The sequence below is a fragment of the Lonchura striata genome, chromosome 13, assembly GCF_046129695.1.
Source record: "Lonchura striata isolate bLonStr1 chromosome 13, bLonStr1.mat, whole genome shotgun sequence".
Classification (NCBI taxonomy): Eukaryota; Metazoa; Chordata; class Aves; order Passeriformes; family Estrildidae; genus Lonchura; species Lonchura striata.
The window spans coordinates 18,542,783-18,561,478 of NC_134615.1; the positions used below are offsets into that span (position 1 = coordinate 18,542,783).

At 40.5% G+C, this 18,696-nt stretch overlaps 1 long non-coding RNA gene across 1 annotated transcript; it reads right to left on the reverse strand.

Annotated features, from left to right (window-relative positions):
• Positions 1-2,708: 2,708 nt before the first annotated feature.
• On the reverse strand, positions 2,709-18,566 carry LOC110476339 (uncharacterized). The gene is made up of 3 exons (XR_013340735.1): positions 18,520-18,566; positions 7,260-7,404; positions 2,709-2,758 (listed from the first exon to the last, which is right to left on the reverse strand). It is a non-coding gene; the product is annotated as an uncharacterized LOC110476339 (long non-coding RNA).
• Between the last annotated feature and the right edge of the window lie 130 nt (positions 18,567-18,696).

Sequence of the window (18,696 nt, forward strand, 5' to 3'; positions counted from 1 at the left end):
AGTTCAAACCCTGCTCATCTCTGCAAAGGGCCATGTCCAGGTCTGTCTTTGCTGCTCCAGCCTCACACTTTCACTTGAACTTGGCAGGTACCTTACAACTGCAAGGTGAAACTGAGGACTGAAATCAGCAGTGAAGCTCTCACAAGTTTTAGCACAACTAGGATTTCACATTATGATTTCCTTCTGTATGAAAAAAGACCAAGGGGGGACGGAGCTCAACTTCTCACTGCCCAAACATCTGATACCAATAATACTCCTTTTACTCTGTCCAAAACTATATTTAAATTGCATTTCTGGCAGGTTTTGAGATGTGTGATATAGATCTCCTGCTATCACATCAGATGTAGTTTCCTTCAGAACTGTTGAACCAGATGTAAAATGTGAGAGATGTAAAAAGTAAAATAAAAACCCTGCTCAGAGTAAAGTGTTTCTGACATGTGGCTATTATATATTGGGTTTTAGATGTATATCTCCACTCCAGCCATTTAAGAAGGTACACAGTAACGTAACTCTATTGGAACTGATTAGTGCCAGCTACTTGTGATCAGTAGGAATTTAAAAACCAAGGGCTGCCAAACACTAACAATTTATAAACTGTATGCCAGCAATGTGCTGCAACCGAATATTCTGTAGTGCACTTAATTTCAAAGTAGAGCCATATTTAGAACACTGGTGGGGCAGAGGGGGGTAGAGAGAAGCTAATATATCATGCCAGCATTTGATTTTCAGCACTTAGAACTATACATGTTCTGTTTCTTACTGAAAGAGAACCAGAGGCACAGAGTGAAAGGAATTCTTGCGAGGTTGTCAAGCAGTTGCACAGACAACAGGTATAGTTGTAAAGTAATTCTCCCCTTTTCAAGCATAAAATTGTCTCTTACAAGTCTCAGTCACAAATGTGTGTGGGTAAAGATTTGAGTTACAAATGAAGAGCACTGAAGGAGTACTTTGGCAGCAAAGGTGAGTCAAAGCACAGGCAACACCAGGGAAGAAACAGCTGCACTCCCAGCACATTAACATCCTGATTGTATCCCACTCCCCACAGACCCAATGATCACTTGCATGACATTCAACACTATCTGAGGAGTAAAGGAATTTAACCAACTGTCTGCTCTTAAGAGAAAAGGGAGATGATTCTCCTGTCACTAGTTTTATCTCTTTCTGACCCCTTTTGAGTTCAAGGAAATCACTCCTGATTTATCGTACTGAGAGGAGTACTAGTCTGAACCTATTTCAGCACAAGACCACAAGCCCTCCAAAAACCAGGGTTTCCTGTCTCCCAGGGACTTGAATTTGAATAGACTGTATGTCTATTAACATCCCCAAGACATTATGCTGCATAGTGCCTTCAGTTATATACTGCATCATGGACCACTATAAAAATTATTGTAACTGTGTCGTATGACCAAACCAAGAGAAAAAGAAGTGGGGAGAAAAAGCCATAAAGCCAGTGCATCCAATCATTAGGAAAAAAAAAAGAAAAAAACTTTCTGAGAAAAAATAATCCAATGAGACAAAAATTCATGCTGATCCCAGGAGAAAGGAAATGGTTTGTCATCTGCAGCACCCTGACACCAGCTCAGCAACACCTAGATGGACTCTGCTGAGAAACAGACACAGAGTGGAATCTGCTGTAAAGCAAGGAAAGCTTCTTCTATGATTCTTGTTCATGAACAGCACCCAAGGGATATTTTAATTTTTTTTTTTACTTAGAACAAAAGACATCTACAGCTTAGAAATCAAAAAAGCCTCATTGAATGGAACTGAGAAGTATAGCTAAATAAAATTCACCCATAATCCTTATAGTTAGTTTCTATCTACCCAGCATTTTCTGTAAGCACCTAAATCCCCTTAAGCAAACACAATATACTGAAACTCTATGCTTAGCCAAGTTCCTTCACTTTTAGGAGTTAAGGAAGCTAAAATGCAAATGAGAACTTTGACACCCTGACTCCCTGATGCAAGACAAGGGACAGAGAAACCAAACAAGGAGCCCCAACATGACTGGAGAGCAAGGAATGTGCTAATTCTCACTAGCTGGCTTTTAGCTAGTGCTGCTTGGTTATTTTAATATCATTGTAATTTGTAATTGTTCAAATTGATGACATCCTAATAATGGAGCTGTAAAATTTCACACGAGGCTCCAGGCTCAAAGGCATGCCTGTAGGACAGAGCATGGGGATTTGGGCAAGGGCAATTGAAGTGGCATCTTTGCTTCATTCAGGCATAAATTGGGCCATTGTTTTAAAGGTCTGAGAATGCTTAGGGAATGATTTTTATAGTGCCAACAGTCAGGAATCTTTCACACTGCCACTGGCGGGGCAACTTCAAACTCTCTCCCTTGTATATGGCACACAGAATCACGGAATCACAGAATCATGGAATCACGGAATCACAAAACAGGCTGATCTGGGAGGGACCCACAAGGATCATGTCCAACTCCTGGCCCTGCACAGAACACCCCAACAATCCCACATGTGCCTGAGAGTTTGTCCAAACACTTTCTGGGGATCCTGTTCCAGTGCCCAACCACCCAAACATGTGAATGTGCTGACATTCCCACACAGCTAACATGGGAATTCCTGAGAACAGCTTTGGAGCATTTCCCCCCAGCACAGCCAGCTGAGGGGCAGCATGAGAGCCCAGCACTACCCCTGGTTCTTACCCCAGAGCCAGGAGTGCTGCACATTCCTCAGGAGCACACGTCATCCTTCGGGCGCGGGAAGAGTCGCGATACACCCTGGTTCACCCGAGGGGCCTGAGCAAAGTTGTGGAGTTACTTGTGATGACAACTGTAGAGGTTTCTCAATAATTATTTTAATTCGGGATGCTGCACTGAATTGCCACACCCTGGTCCTGCAAACACAATGTGAGATATGGCAAACATTTGGAAACACATGGAAATCCAGATGTTCTCTCACGTAGCACTGGAAAGGAGCAGGGCACACTATGTTCAATAGATGCCAGTTATGATCTTACACATATTTTTAGAGAAATGCTGGAATTCTTAAAAAAAAAAGAGAGATTGATCTTAATGGTAAGTGACATTTTAGTTCAGTCACAATTACAATCAACCAGACTTACTCTTTGCATTAGTAGCATGATATGGTCCTTAAGTTCACAGAGGGTTAAGTTTGTCATCCTCAGAGATTTCTTAATGACCCTTGTTATCTAAACCCCCACTCAGAATGGTGGCTGTGGATTATGTTTTCAATGCACATCCTCAGACATATTAGGGCACGAAGTGAACCTGACAGGGAGAAGAATATTTCCTTTCTCCTCTGAAATGCCCCAGGAGGGTTTTCTGCAGGTGACCTCTTCAGACCTTGGCTCTACATTAGAGTTATTGTCCTGAGAGAAGATTCAGTTAAAACACACAATTCATTTCATATAGTGCTCTTGAGTTTATTCTTGGTGGCAGCTAACTTGTAAAATTTTATTATGGATTCTTCTTTGGTTTGCTTGATGGAAAACAATTATTCTATCATCAAGTCTAAATTATATACTTTGCTAGACTACACAATTTTTTTTTCCATTACTATTTTCAGATAAAACATTAATTTCTGTTTAGAAAGAAGTTCCAAAACATCTATCCTGACATATTATCATTATATTCATTCACACTTCCAAATGTCTGTGTTCAAGCAGGTCTGTTATCCTAAAACATGACTTATGACTTCTGAATACAAGCTGCTGACTAAATAATAATAATAATAATAATAATAATAATAATAATAATAATACAGTGTGCTGGTGTTTCTTATGAGAGCACAGCTGGCTGTTGATGGCAAATACACAAATGATTGGAAAGAGTTCACCTGTGCCTGAAACTACCTACACTGTCACCAGACAGAAAGACACTGGAGCAGCAGAGTTCCACCCTGGGAAGTGCAGCTGCAGCACAGGAAAATAAGCAACTCCTGGCCAAACAACCAGGCTGAATCTGAGAGGCAGCTGTCCCCAGAGCCCTGCTTGGCCCCAGCAGCAGCAGCAGGGACCTGTTGGAACCCTGGTTTTCCCTGCCTGGCAGTGGCTCAGGTACCTCTGCTCTCCATTACCCAGGGCAGGTGTACCCCAGACAGCTCAGAGGGTTTGAGCAGGGCTTTGCTGCCACCTAGAACTGAGATTACCAAATCCCAGCTGGGAAGGGAAGCTCTAAGCCTGCTCAGGTGTGGGGCTCTCAGTCAGTGGAATTTTCTCCACAGCAGGCATGGCATTTACTCGGGGGGAAATGTCAATGACAGCAGAGCTAAGCCCATACAATTTATTTACAAGCGTGTTTTGAGATGATTGTGGAGTGTAGCTGACCTTGAAATACATTCCTCTGTGAGGACTTTGGCAGGGAGCTATTTTTACGCTACAATAAAATTTCCAGTGCTGTGACCCCACCCTGGTTTCGTGCCATGGCCTTCTGCCTGCTCAGAGTGACAACCCCCAGCCGAGGCAAGGAGCCACAGCCACCCTCTCCTCTGCCTGAGCCTGGGAGCCCTCTGAGAAAGAGAAGTAAAAGTGGATAAAGAACATATCTGAAACCTCTCAAAACTTCACCAGGATTAGAGAAAAGAACCCACCCATCTTCAAACTGCAGCAGGTGAACTCACCTTGTAACTAATGCCTCAAAAATGGACAAGTTTTTTCTTAGATGGGACTATTTTCTGGAAAAACAGAGCACTTCAGACATTATGTGCCCTCTTTTCTTTTATATAGCCAACATGCACTGGAAGTCTGATACACATTCAAAACCAATGAAAAAATCTTACTGATCTGAGGACTCTGTGCTCCTCAAAATATTTGTATCAATCCTTTTCTTTTAAATTCCCAGACAAGTTATTTGAGGTTCACCTCTTATTGTCACAGATTTGCTCTTCCTAAGTTATTGTTTCTACTAGAACTTTCTCTTGCAAAACCATTTTCTGAAGAATTCACAGACACTTCTAGAGCTATTCATATATTGGTTGTATATCAAGTGAAAAATCCAGGCCACTGAAAATATTATGCAGCTTCTTCAGTGGACTGTGCAGTCAGATTGCTCTGATAAGATGGCAGATGCAACCTAGGAAATTAAAGCCAGTACTGTGGATTTGTATTTTGAACCTGGTTTAGAGCACAATGAACATTTAAAGCAGCTTTGTACAAAGCCCATGCCCAGGGATGAATCTTGTTTTGTAGCCATGATCATGGTGGGGTCAAAGTCTGCTGAAAAAATCCAGGTGTCCTAGAGGTAAATGTTCATTAGGTGATTTTATTTAAGGCTTATTACAATGTTCTAGGAAACCATTCAGTGGGGGTTTTTTATGCTTGCATATACCCTTGAATGTAAATTTGGAGGCATGCAGAATTATATGATTCCATGGAAATTAACATGGCAATGAATATTAACATGACAATTAATAATACACTTAAATGTGTGTCATGCAGTTGAGTGAGCCAAGAATGAACCAAATGTGTTGTACCAACTAACCCCCCACAGTTACAAGACAGAAACGAACAGCATTTTGTAATTATACACAGTGACATATTTTCTCATATCTACTGCCAAAAAAAATATCACTTTTGGGAATTAAAAGAGAGAGCAGCAAATAGAAACAGCTATGTCATCAGTAATTGCAAACATGTTTTCAGCTCCAGCTTCTGATAACCATCCAAAGGCGTTCTTTTAATTGGTAAAATTGACAACTGTCCAAAAATAGAGGAGTCCTTAAGGGCCATGTTCACTCCTAACAAGTCAGATAACGAAATCAGAGTACCTAGAAAGTTTTGCAATGAGATGGGAATTAGCAAATAAGCAGTACAACCAAAAAAGAAACAGTGCTGCTGCTAAAGGGGCTTTTTAGATATTACAAGACTCCATTAACTTTGCCCCATGGGGTCTGATCAAGTTGTCCATAAGAGATGGACAACAGATTGACTCACTATATTTAAAATATAACCATCTCTCTCAGGAACACTAAGAGGATTGCTTAAGACAAGTCTTCTTAACACTGGCACTCTCTAGCATGTGATAAAACAAGCTGATGAAATCCGAAACAACTTTAGAGCTGACAGAGAACTTGGTTTCAGAGCTTTACAACTGAAGGATGCTTTTGTAAGGCATTATTCTTAGATGCAGGTGAGATCCCAGCCCAAGATGCTCCTCAGTGGCAGTGGGAGAAGCTGATGATCCCCCACCTCACCTACAGGAAAAGTGGCTCATGTGAACCAGGTCTATAAAACCATCCAGAGGCAGGCAAAAGGAGACTCTGCCAGGTCTCCTCTGCAGCCAAAAAAGCCATTTCATCAGCATGATCATGTTTGAACATTAATCCTTACTTAACAAGGATTATTGCTTGATAACATCACAGGCAAGCAGGAAAGTAAGGTCCCTACTCTGAAGCTTCTTATCTAAAGAAATTTTGTCTCCCAAGCATCACACTGTACCCTTCATTAAACAATGAAGACAGAAGCCCACAGGCTCTGCTCCTCATCGACTGAACAGGAATTAGGACACTGAAATATCTAATACTGGGTGTCTAGGGAATTCAGAATACCAAAATATCTGCAGGTCCTAGATGGCATAACAAGTAATAAAAAAACACTTCAGTGGTAATAGCCCTAGTGCTGGTCATTTCCAGCTGGAACTGGCCAGGAGAGCTCTCACTAAGAGAAATGTCTCTTTATTCACCCAGCTGAACAAACATGTACTAAAAGCCTGTATGAACTACAGTTCTCTGTCCTCTCCCCACACAGGTCTATTCCATATACCCCATATCAATATTTTGCCATTTGCTACTAAAGGTTGTGAGAGAAGTAAACTGCAAGTTCACTTGAAATCAGCATTTCTCCCTATGATTAACTGTCTCCTGTCTACTTGCAGCATTTAAGTGACCAAAAATACTTAATTCAAAGAATAATTAATAAAACTTTTTGGGGCCCAAGAGTTGTCACAGACATATCTTTTGTACACCATAAACTATGTGTAAATATGTATTTGGACAGTTGTTGAAAATGTTTATTTTTTCCCAAACACCACAGCTCTTTTCAAACAGCATCGCTTGATGGCATAATGCACATTTCAAGATGTTTTAATAGTCTGTTTTATTTATAGTTATTTACTCAATAGAGCGCATAAAGCCTTCAAAGCTTCTTTGGGCTATGTGTGGACTAAGTAAGCATCTACCCATTTTTTTTAAATAATGTCATTTGCAGTTGATTGACCAATCTGTAGAACACACTGCAATCAGACATTGCACTTTAGTTAAAAAACAAGACTTCAGTATTACCTGAGGGGAGTTACCATGATATTTGTACATCCACAGGGAACAATTCTGCTCCCAGGATCCAGTGTGAATCCAAAGCACACCCATTAACCAGTGCTCTTATGCTGTTTTTCTCCTCTTGGTAAGTAGCAGGATAATTCAACTCTTTCTGAAACACACAGGAAGTTACAGATGAGGCAGAGCCCACTGTTAGTAAGATTTCCACTAACTTTATTTTAATGTAGGAACAAGCATTTAGCAATGTTTCTTTGTTTCCCTCTAGTTCCGCTGGCCTCTTTCATGTAAAACTTGGACTGAAATCTCCTTTCTCAAGTTTTACAACATGCTCAATTCAAACATGGAAATACAGGTTGATAAAGAAAGGATCTGACAAGTAGCACACCACAGAATCTTCAAGCCTGAATTGTTATGTTTCCCACTGAGTAGGCCAGTCACAAAAATCTGGTTCCTATTTCAGTGCTGTCACTATCCTGTTGATGGTATCCTGGTCATCACAGAACAGTACCTCTGTTTTCTCCTCCTGCAAATTCCATTGCAATATGTTTTGGTGCAATAAAGGTGCAACTAAAAATGGTTGTGATTGGTTTTGGTGTTGGTACTGTTGTTAAGCAAAGTTTCTTTAAATGTTCAAGCTACTCCTCTGCCCTGTGCAGAAACTACTCCAATACTATCCCAGATGCTATTGCATCACCAACAAAACTGGAAAGTATTCAGAGCACTTAAGAGATTTGCAGAGACAGACTTAAGAGTGAACACTGCATCAATTTACCACAGGCCTATCTATATATCACAGATATCAAATTCAATTTTAAATGCAAGAAGGGAAAAAATGAGAGATGAAATTCATATACTGTAATTAAATGGAAAACACATGCAAACTGTAGCAAAAAATAATAGAAACATGAATCGTGTGTGTTGCATCTGTCTGTTATTACAGTAGGAGTGGCAATGATTAGTAGAAATAGGGTTGCAAAATTATTTCTTATATAATATCACTTCCTGTGCCCACAGGGTAAATGTGATAAAGACAGCTCAGCCCTAGGCGAGGGCAAAGGCAGAAAACAGAGATCTTTCTGCTGGGAAAGAAGAGCACTTGGTTGCACAGGAGCCAAAGGAGGTGCCAACTTCTCATCCTTTGAAGGTACCAGCAACCAGTCTTGGAGCTGGCACAGCTCTTGGGGAAAAAGATACACTGCCAGGGACCTGCTGCCTAGATATCCCAGTCAAGGAGAATCTGTTTCAGAGTCACCCTGCACAGAGGAGAAATGCTATGGATAGTCTAAAAGCTCCGAAATGTTGATTTTGTGGACAGTATCATGTAAATTTAATGGTGCATAAATGTGACTTTTTACATGTTCACTCAGGCTGGGAATTTGCAACTGTGCACACACACGGATGGCCCCACTCCCAGAGAGAATATTCCCATGCTCAGCATTATTCATGAACCTTGTGCCATCCCTTTCACATGTGAAATGTAAACCAGCTCCATTACAGCACAGACATGGGTGTCTTTCCATTCAGGACCGAAGAGGCAGCAGCCAGGCACTGGTGCATGGTGGTGGTGGACTGTGCTTTTCTCTAAGACCTCTTCCAGTGCAGAACTTCTAACGTGTTGCCCAAGAACACGAGATAAAGCCCTGGCAAGCTTGAGCTGGCAATCTGGGTGGAGGATCTCCCCCCCTCCACCCAAGCCTGACTCAGCTCCCTGCAGCTGAAATAGGAAGGGGCAAGATCTTTGAAGCAAGCAATCACTTTGGCTGCCTTTTGGAAGTGCTTAAATAGGTGACCCCAGTGGGGACATACAAAGTTTGCAGCACTGAAGTCCCACATTAGTTCTTCTGTCCACCAGAAACCAGGCTGGGCTGCAGTAGATTTGAGTGATGTTCTCTGTGCAGCTGCACTGCCTCCCAAAAATGCAAAGGAGAGGAAGCTAAACCAGCTTAAAACATCTCTGTTCCCTCCTGTTTTCAGGAGCTGCATCACTCAATGCACACATGCCCAGCACTTACATCCATGCTGCTTCGAGCCCTGCTGCATTGACAGAACCAACACAAATGCTCCTGGATTCTTCACACACTGTGCTGCCTTTGGAAAAGTTGGGGGGAGGAGGGTATTTTTCTGCAAATAGGATTTTTCATAAACTACATAGTCACTTTTTGCTATTACAAATACAAGAGCAATAACAATATATACAGGCCTGAGCAGTAATAGAGATTCTGGCAGATATTTTTTCCCTGTCATAATCACACTGGGCCTAAGGCAAGGTTTTCCTCTATTTAATAAAGAAAATGGAAAGGTAGGGAGAAAAATAAAATTAAAAAAAACCCTGCATTGCCTCTCAAATTACACAAGCTGCTAAATATTTAGGGCATTCTTTCCCACAAACATTTCAAATGGATGAGAAAGAGGTTTATCTTCTTGACAGTTCACATCCTCTTGTGGGCCAGACTCATTCCTCTGGAAGCTCACTGAAGTCAATGAGACAGCAGCAGGGAAGACAGATGAAGCTCACGATCCACATTTCAGTGGTACCTGTCTACCATTCAGACAAATCAGCTCAGGATTAAGATGCAAGTGAAGACACTAAAGGTTCAGGTTGAGGAGAGAACTAAAACAGCATAAACAGTCTAAAATCTGCAGCAAACACATGTCTAATTCCCCCCTCAGTCTCTTGGCTACAAATGAAGGGCTTGAACAATGCAAGGGGGACATTATTTTTCAGTACTTGACTAGAGTGACACCTGCTCTGGCTGTTTGGGGTTTTTTTCCCCAGTTTTAGTGAATTGCCATCATGTACTCTCATTGCATGGCTGGTTATCCTTCTTGTAAAGAACAGAGAAGTGTTTACTGTTCATTATCAATTGGTCAGCCTGCAAACAGCTTTGCAAATCATCAGTTTCAAAACAGTTCCAACTTCCTTCAAAACACCAGCAAAAACTCCATTGGCCTTTTAAACTGGAACTAGGAAAACTGATTGCAATAACAGGCTTCAACCAATCTGAATTTATTACCAATTGAATTAGAAGTTCACCATGAGTCCAAATGAAAATCAGTAAACAGTCATTAGATCAAGTAAAAATGAAAGTCAAAAGACAAGAAGCAATAGCTGTAATCATCCATCCAAAATTAACTTATCAGCTATCAAGCAAATAACTGCTATGTTAAAAGCTTTTTCAGTTGGGCCACTTGTTCTTCATAATAATTGAAATACAATGCTTTAATAAAAGAGTTTCATTTATATTCTGGTAGTCAAGCTATCACTTAACTTGATTCTGGGCTGTTCTCAATTAAGAACTGTTTATGGTCTCCAAAATCCCTTTTTGGATGCTTCTGAGGTTCTGCACCAGAAAGAGGAGGGGAAAATTGGCAAATCATAATAGAGATGTGAGTGCTGTGCTAGGGAAAAAGAGCAACCACCCCTATGGAATCTGGATTCTAAACTCAACCAAAGCCAAGCTGCGATGAAATGTAAAGCTTTGGCCAAATTCCTAAATTCTAGTATCATGATTTTCATTTACAGTGCTTACTTTGCAGCACGTATTGATTTCACGTTGGGCAAAGCGCTACTTTTGTGACAAATTTTCCATCTGCGAGGTTTTCCTCTGCCATTTCCCAGCTCTACTCCCATACCGAGCTCCCCACGTCCTGCCCTGGGTGAGCTTCATCCCCGAGGCACAGAGCTGCCCTCTGACAGCCCCATCACACTGAGAGTGAGGATGGGCTCGTCCCAGCCACCCTGGTGTCCTGTCGGAATCTGAGGTATTGATGATTCCCAGATTGTAGAAAGTCTCTGTCTTTCTGCCCCTGCCAAAGAAGAAGTCATAATTCCTCTGTGCTGGTTTCAAGGTTGTTTATTCTGTTTATCTCTAACATGTTCTGCTGCCCTGCCCAGCTCTGTCCTGCAGGGCAGCGTGTGGGGCTCTGCCCTCAGTGGGATGTGACAAACATTAAATACCAGAAACTCCCTGGGCTGGATTTACAAGAACGTGCCAATATCTGTCACCTACGTTGAACAGTGTGTCCCCAGCCTGAACCAACAGAAAAATGCCAACACCACAGTGAGACATGGAGGGCATGAAGAAGGAGAAAAAGGACAAGGCACACCCAATTTCCTCCACCTTGTCCCCTTTGGACCCCTCATCTAGAATCCTAAAATTTTACTTTTGCACCTGTGCCACACTTAATTATTACATATATCAGACACTCAGAGCTTGTAATTCATCCTGTAAGACTGAAAACCCTTTTCCATGGACAGAGATCACAGACAGTGTCTCTGGGGGCTCTGTCCAGGGGGGTTCCTGACCCCTGCCAGGGTCCCAGACCTGCCAGGGCAGCCAGAGGGAAGCCCTGGATTCCCACAGTGTCCCACCCCCCAATTTTTGGAGGCCACCTGGCTGCCTCACACTGTGCTGAGGCTCAGAGGCACAGCACACAGCCTCTGATACCATCCTCCCCTCTGCTGCACAAAGGGGAAGCCATGAGAACATGACAGAGGCAGCCACTGCTCTTCCTCACTTCAAAAGACAATACCCTGGCACTAATAATCCTTCACACTTAGGAACAGCCAGCTTTATAAACAGTAATTAAAGATGCCTTCTGGTGTACCTGCAAAGGAAACATGATTTTTGTTCACTACAAGGACCACATTTTCTTTTGTGACTTCTAATTAAAGGAGCCAAACTGAAGCACAAAAGGATTCATTTTCAGGGCAACAAGCAACTACAGGTCACATTTTATGACCTTTTAACAACATCTCCTAAAAGGAGCTAAAAGTTAAAATCTGAGATTTTCAGTAAAAAGCCTCAGTTTTTAATTTCAGAAACTTTCTGCAGACTGCTAATCAGTAATTTTGAAAGAGGGGCACGATTAAAGATTGTGAAATCTGCTAAATCAGTTTTACATATACATATAAAAAAAATCCCTTGCTTATTCCCCTGACATCGCATTGAGTAAACCTGCCAGGGGTGAATTAAAGCAGCATTCTAAGATTCACTATATTGACTGTTCATTGGCTTGTGCCTCTCCTTTCATTTTTAATCTTCAAACTGGCCAAGGCTTTTACCACTCTCCATTTCTACAAAAATTAAGCTTCCTCTGAGCACCACCTGGAAGTGAAAACTGGTCACAGAGCCCTGCCCACTCAGAAAACCCCATGCAGCCCAGGTGAGCCCAGAGACACCAAGTCACTGCTCTGTCTAATTACAAACCCGAGGCAGATTAACCTTTGATGACTAAATTAATCTTCTAAATAAAATGAATATGCATCAGCCTGCAAATTAGAATTAAATGCTTAGCAGAATCTTTATGTGATCAAGCAGGTTTTGTGGTGCAGATGTTAACCATTAACATAAAGCTATAAAATCATTCTCTTTTTCTTATAATAACACCTAACAATTCCAAAGCCACCTTTCATCTGAGAATCTCAAAGGGTTTCATAAACATAATTAATTAACCCTCTCAGCATCTGAGACAAGAGCATAATAATATCCCCATGCAACAGCTGAAGAAACAGAGGCACAGCAACATCCTGGATCGTGTGCCTCGGACTGTGCGGAAGGGGGATGTTAAATGCTTTGAAGAGAAAGCAAAGACCAGGTTTCTGCTGCCTGCAGCCCTGCTCTCACATAGACAGGCACGGTGGCTTCTCCAGGAGGCTGAACTCCTGCCATGTCCCTCTGGACATGCCCATGGAGGCTCAGGACAGCCTTTGAGGTTGGCATCACCTCCAGCAGGCACTGGAGAACAGGAGATGCAGGCACTGCCTCACCTCCCATCTGCACCAGGACAGCTTTCCCTGGAAAATCTTCTCCAGATGAAAAAAAAAAAAAAAAAAAAAAGTTTCTTTTGGATTTTTTTTTGGGCACTAAGAACTACCAGTCCCTTGAGGTACTTTTCCCTCACACATGCCAACAATTTAGTCACAAGGAGACTCCAGTGACAGCATTCACACTTCTTTTTTTGACTGCTGGTGTCCCTGCAATGTGATTTCTATGTCTTCATGGAATAAAAAGCCTGCATGGAAAGCTACTGCTTCCATCTGCATTTTGACACTGCCATGGGAGAGATGTGCCTGTGGTTCTTCCAGGCTCTCACAAAAGACCAAATGTTTTCAGGGAATCAAGGAAAACTGCTGAGGACTACACTGTGTGCTCATTCTTCCAACAGCATATTATTTCCATGGCGTTTACAATGAGGAATTTAGAAAATATATACATCACAACTTTTCAGCCTTACAACTTCTGATTTTAATTTCATTATTTTCAAGCCTTACGCATTTCATTATTATCAAACTGTAAAATTAAGTTTTAATTTGATCTATTTAAGTCAAAACTAATGTAAGAGTATTGCTGACCTACAGATAGGCATGGGGGAATTTACATTCTTGATAATTCAATTTGTTGGCACATTTTTGTTGTCTAATTGTAGCAGCTTCTCCTGGTGTATACATTTTCTTTTATATAAACTAATCTGCTGGTGTAAAATGTCTGTTGTAAAAATGTAATTTGATTTGTTAAAGAGGTAACTGGATAAGTTCTCAAGGTCAGTTTAAATTTCTTGGCTATTAAAAGGAATTTTGAACAAAAAATTTACCATTATGTAGGAATACTGACATCACATACATAACTTTGATATATAAGTGACTTCCTCAGTACTGGAAGTTAGACATTGAAAAGCATTTGTTGTGTTCATACAATGACTGCTAAAATCCATGGAAAAATTCCAAGGACTTTAATAAGCTTTGAATTGGGCACATTATTACTATGAATGTAATTCTGGATACCTCCCATAACATCTAGGCCATGTGAGAAACTTAGGAAAAGCAATTAACATTCTTGCATCGACTTTTGTATTTACATTTGAAATTTACCATTTAAGACTTTAATTCTCCATAAAACTGCTTAAATATACATAACTTCAGTGTTATTTAAATGTTTTATGATCTTCCTGAAATTATCCACTAATTAAAATCACTTTCTTTTACTTAGTATCTTAAATTTACCTAATTTTATTTTATTTGGAAGGAATTGGATTTAATGTGCAGGTTTTGTTCATTTTCTTTCTGAGGAAATCTTAATTTGGAAGGAAAATTATGATTATATGGTAGGGAGAAGGATGTCTTGAAGGCTGCAGAATTAAACTAGTGGTAATCATTAGCTACCATGTATGACATGATGTATATAATTAAGAAATAAATTTATTACAGAAACTTGGAATTATCAATTAAAAAGTAGTCAGTGTGGTCCCCCAAGGTCTGATATGATTACCTGCCTTATCTGGGCTGTCACTTCCAATGCTGGCTGGAATCTCAAAGACCTCAGAGGGGGCTCCCTGTGTCAAGTTAAATAAGTGAGACAACCTTAGTGGAAAAATGCAATGATATGAGGCGGGTGCAAACAGAACTCTTCCAGAGGAGAAGAAAGAGATCAATTTAAACCTGAAGATTACTGGCAGCTGCTCTTCCTTCCTAATGTACTTCTGAATGGACTGGCAGGACCATTCCATCTGTGGCTGTACCCCAGTCTGCTTGATGTGCCAAGGAATGCTGAACTCAGGGGCATTAAAGGACACCCCAGCCTGCTACATTTTTTTCTCACCTACAACCTCTGAAGACTTTGATTTTTTTCTTTGAGTTTTCTCAGGTTTAAGGCCAGAAGAAACAGTTAAATTATGTACTCTGACCTTGTATATATGCCAGGCCACTAAGCTACACTCACTGGCCTCTTTTTCTCGAAGCTCCCTATCATCTCACTGATCCACAAATATGTCTCAATTATGAGGCAGTGAATCAGTGTAAAAAAATAAACAGCTCCTCCCACCTGCCTTTGTCTCCAAAATCTCAGCTCCAGCAAAACTCTGTTGCTCACCCTGAAACAGAATGAAAAATTTGGCATCCTCTGATGAATTAGATTTTGTTTTTCGTGCAGAGTGTCTCACATCTTTATTGCTCTGGGCTCTAGTTTGGACTAAAAATAAAATTAATAGAAAGTGTCACCTCATCATATTTTTTACCTGATTGGTGTAGATGGATCTTAAATACTTTATATCCAGCTATGGAGGCTGAGTACACCTTTTTATGAATTCAGATACAAACTGCATAAAGTTAAAACACAAGTTGTTCATCCACAGACTCAACATAAAAACCTAATTTTTAGAAGCACTATAAAACTTCTTCAAACCAATATACATCAAGAAACATAACATACTGTTCACAACTCCAGTACCTGCCTATGCAGTAAAACTTTTGACATTTACCAGAGACAGAGAAAAGGAATATAACAGTCCAAAACTCATGATAGGGTTTTTAGGATATGATTTGAAGACTGTCTGTTGGCTCCAAAATAAAGACTCCTGGAGACACAAGGAGCCTGACAGACAGTGATTGTCTCCTCTTTTAAAACTGTGCTGACAGCATCAACTGTTGTTCACTCTGGTGTCAGGGAGTGTCAGGAAGAGTGAAACACTTCTTACCTTACCACGTCATGCAAAATTTAGCACCTCTGTCTTTCCCTGGATTCGCCCCACGAGCGTTCCAAACGTGCACAACAAAACCACATGAAACTCAGATGATTTCAGATCACGTTACAAAGTCAAAACACAGAACAGATTCACAGAAACATTTGCTAAGGTTCACCAACCTGTTGAGTGAACCTGGGCCCTGTTCCAAGCAAATCTGGATTGATTAATGTTTTCTTTAAATCAACATCACCTGATGTTCTCTGCTACTGATGTGAATCTCAGCTTTTACTTTCCTCTTTGGGATTTTGGGCTGGTGTAAGTGCACAGCTGAAAACAGCACATGGAACGAACATTCATCTATGTATAACTGAAGAACATGTATCACTGCTTCTGCAAGGAAATAAAATATTGCAAAACCTTATCCCTCCAGCCTCATCAGTATTTTGCAGTATTATGAGCTTTTGGGGGAGGGTTTGGTGTAGGGCTTTTTTCAAACTGTTGATGCATTTAAGAACACAGCAGTAAAGGAGCTCTTTCTTCATTTCAACCATGGGACCAAAGCAAGATACACTCAGCTGTACAAGGAGTGGAATTTCTCTAATGGATCTCTTGAAATCAATGGAACTACTTATGGAGTAATTTACCATTACCGTTGTGAGTGAGAGCTACTGTAAATAAGCTTTGGAAAGTATATTCCAGCTACAGCTATGCTTGGTGGTTTGTAATATTCCAGCACTCGCTAAATAGAAATAAATAAAGTGGGAGACAGTGATACTCTGATTTCTGCTCTGACTGTATATTTGTTGGGAGTGTCCAAGCAATCAGAACACTCCATAAATACCTTGTCATGCCTGTGGGATTCCATGCAAATTTATAATCCATCACTGAAGCAGGCAGCAGCTCTTGAAGACATGCTAAAGCACTTCTAGGTTGAATGTAATTCATTGTTACACTCTCTGGCTGAGTGTTTATTTCCTCTTTCAGGAAGAAGTGGCTACAAGTGGAGCAGCTGTATCCTGGAAATTTCACTTAAAATTTGCACCATATTAAGTAATTATTGAGCAAAAGCTCTGTATTTTATCACTCAATTTATCTTCTTTCCATACAAATTCTTTGTCAGCAACCTTTGCATTCAGGAATTCTTTGAACATGGTATTTCTACACCTATATCTTTATCTGAAAACTGACAAGTTTTCAGGATTGAGACAGGTAAAACTATTCAGATGAACAAGATGAACCTGTCCCACCCTGTTCTCACTAGACATATATAAGTATGTATTTTGTATATCTAAAAGATACCTGTTCATCACATATTTGTACTATTTATTTTTTTTTTTTATTTCTGACTCCTAGTTTCAGAGAAATAAAAAATTGAGGAAAATAATAAAGAAGAGCCAAAGCTTCTGTTGGAACAGAAAAGGAGCAGCAATATTGTAAGACAGACTGTTCCCTCCGTTTCTTCTGGCCAATTTGTAGTCCCAGCAGATTTGCAGAAACTTTGAACAAGCACAGAGGCCTGGCAGTGCTGCCATGAGCTGAACCCTCTCACCCTGTGAAACTCAACCACTGCGACTTCATAGGCAGCTTTGGCAAAACACAGACAAGATCAACCCGAGCGAAAAAGAGATTTAAAACTGACTGGATTTTCAAGAAGAATTTTTGTCAGCAACTGAAAAAAGCCCCAGGATTTCATCAGGGAACTTCCTAGCAGCTTAATTCCTCACTGATACGTGCTGTTGGGGTCCATCCCCAGTGTCCTGGGCTCCTGCTTTTCCTTTTGCTGCTGACTTAGACATCAGTGTCCACTAAGGATCTAAAGAAAGGAATCTTTAATGTTCAGGCTGTAAATATGCCACAGAGCCCCAAGAGCCTAACATATGTCAAAGGCATGAAATGATGGCCATGAAAGGGAGTCCTACATCTGTGTTTGCTTAGCTGAAGAACTGCAGGGCTGACCTGTGGACTGATGTGGCTGTTTAATATGGTCTCTGCAAACCGTTCAATACCATCAGAACTACTGGTTAATCCTCTTACCAGTACCATTGACATTATTTCATGTTCTACTAATTCCAAGCCATCTGTAGAAATACTTGCCTCTCTGGCAAGACAATAGACAGTGGCTGAATTTTTTAAAGGCTGCAGCTCTAATAATCGTCCAGGTATAATTTCAGAACAAGATTATTATATTTTTTTTATGGGAGCATTTTGCATAATGTTATAGCGTGAGTCTCACCTCATTTTACTTGTGCAAGTCAGGAGTAAAGGTAATTAAAATGCATGGGAAGGACTTAACTTTGAAATAGAATATTCTGAAACTAATATCCAAGTATGTTTTGAGATCATATCTCCAAAGGTGTTCACATGCAAAGACCTCAATTATTTGGATTTTGGAAGAATAAAAATTAAATTTCAAATTAACAAAATAAAAAAGATGGGATTTGAAAACTTCAGAGGTATCTATATTTCTACTTTGCAACTGAAGCAGTTTCTGCAACTGCAGTTTCCTTTTCATCTGAATTTCCCATGTAGACTTTGTGACAATAACAAAAATGGACACAATCAGCTTTTTCACATGGTGATTCCCAATTCAGTGTTGAACATTAAAAAAAAAAAAACACTCAAAATTACCCAAAAATTAAGCAAGAAAATGCCTGGTTAATAAAAACAATCTCTTTTAATGATTTTCTCATGTATTTCCGAAGAGTCCCAAAGAGTGCTAAACCGTGAAGGAGAATGATGCAAGGGAGTAAAAACTTTCTGACTTTGGAAGGAACCAATGTTTTTGAAGCTGTCCAATCGTTCTTACCTCTCTTTGCAACCTTTAGGGAGTCACAATCCATCCACAAGAATCAATTATTGACTGTAACAGTAAGAGCCTTGTGTCACCACTCCTATCGTGTCACTGTCTTCTGTCAGAGAGCACTGTGGGTCTGAAACCAAAGCAGACACAGAGTGTGAATGAACTGCAAAAAACCAAAGTATT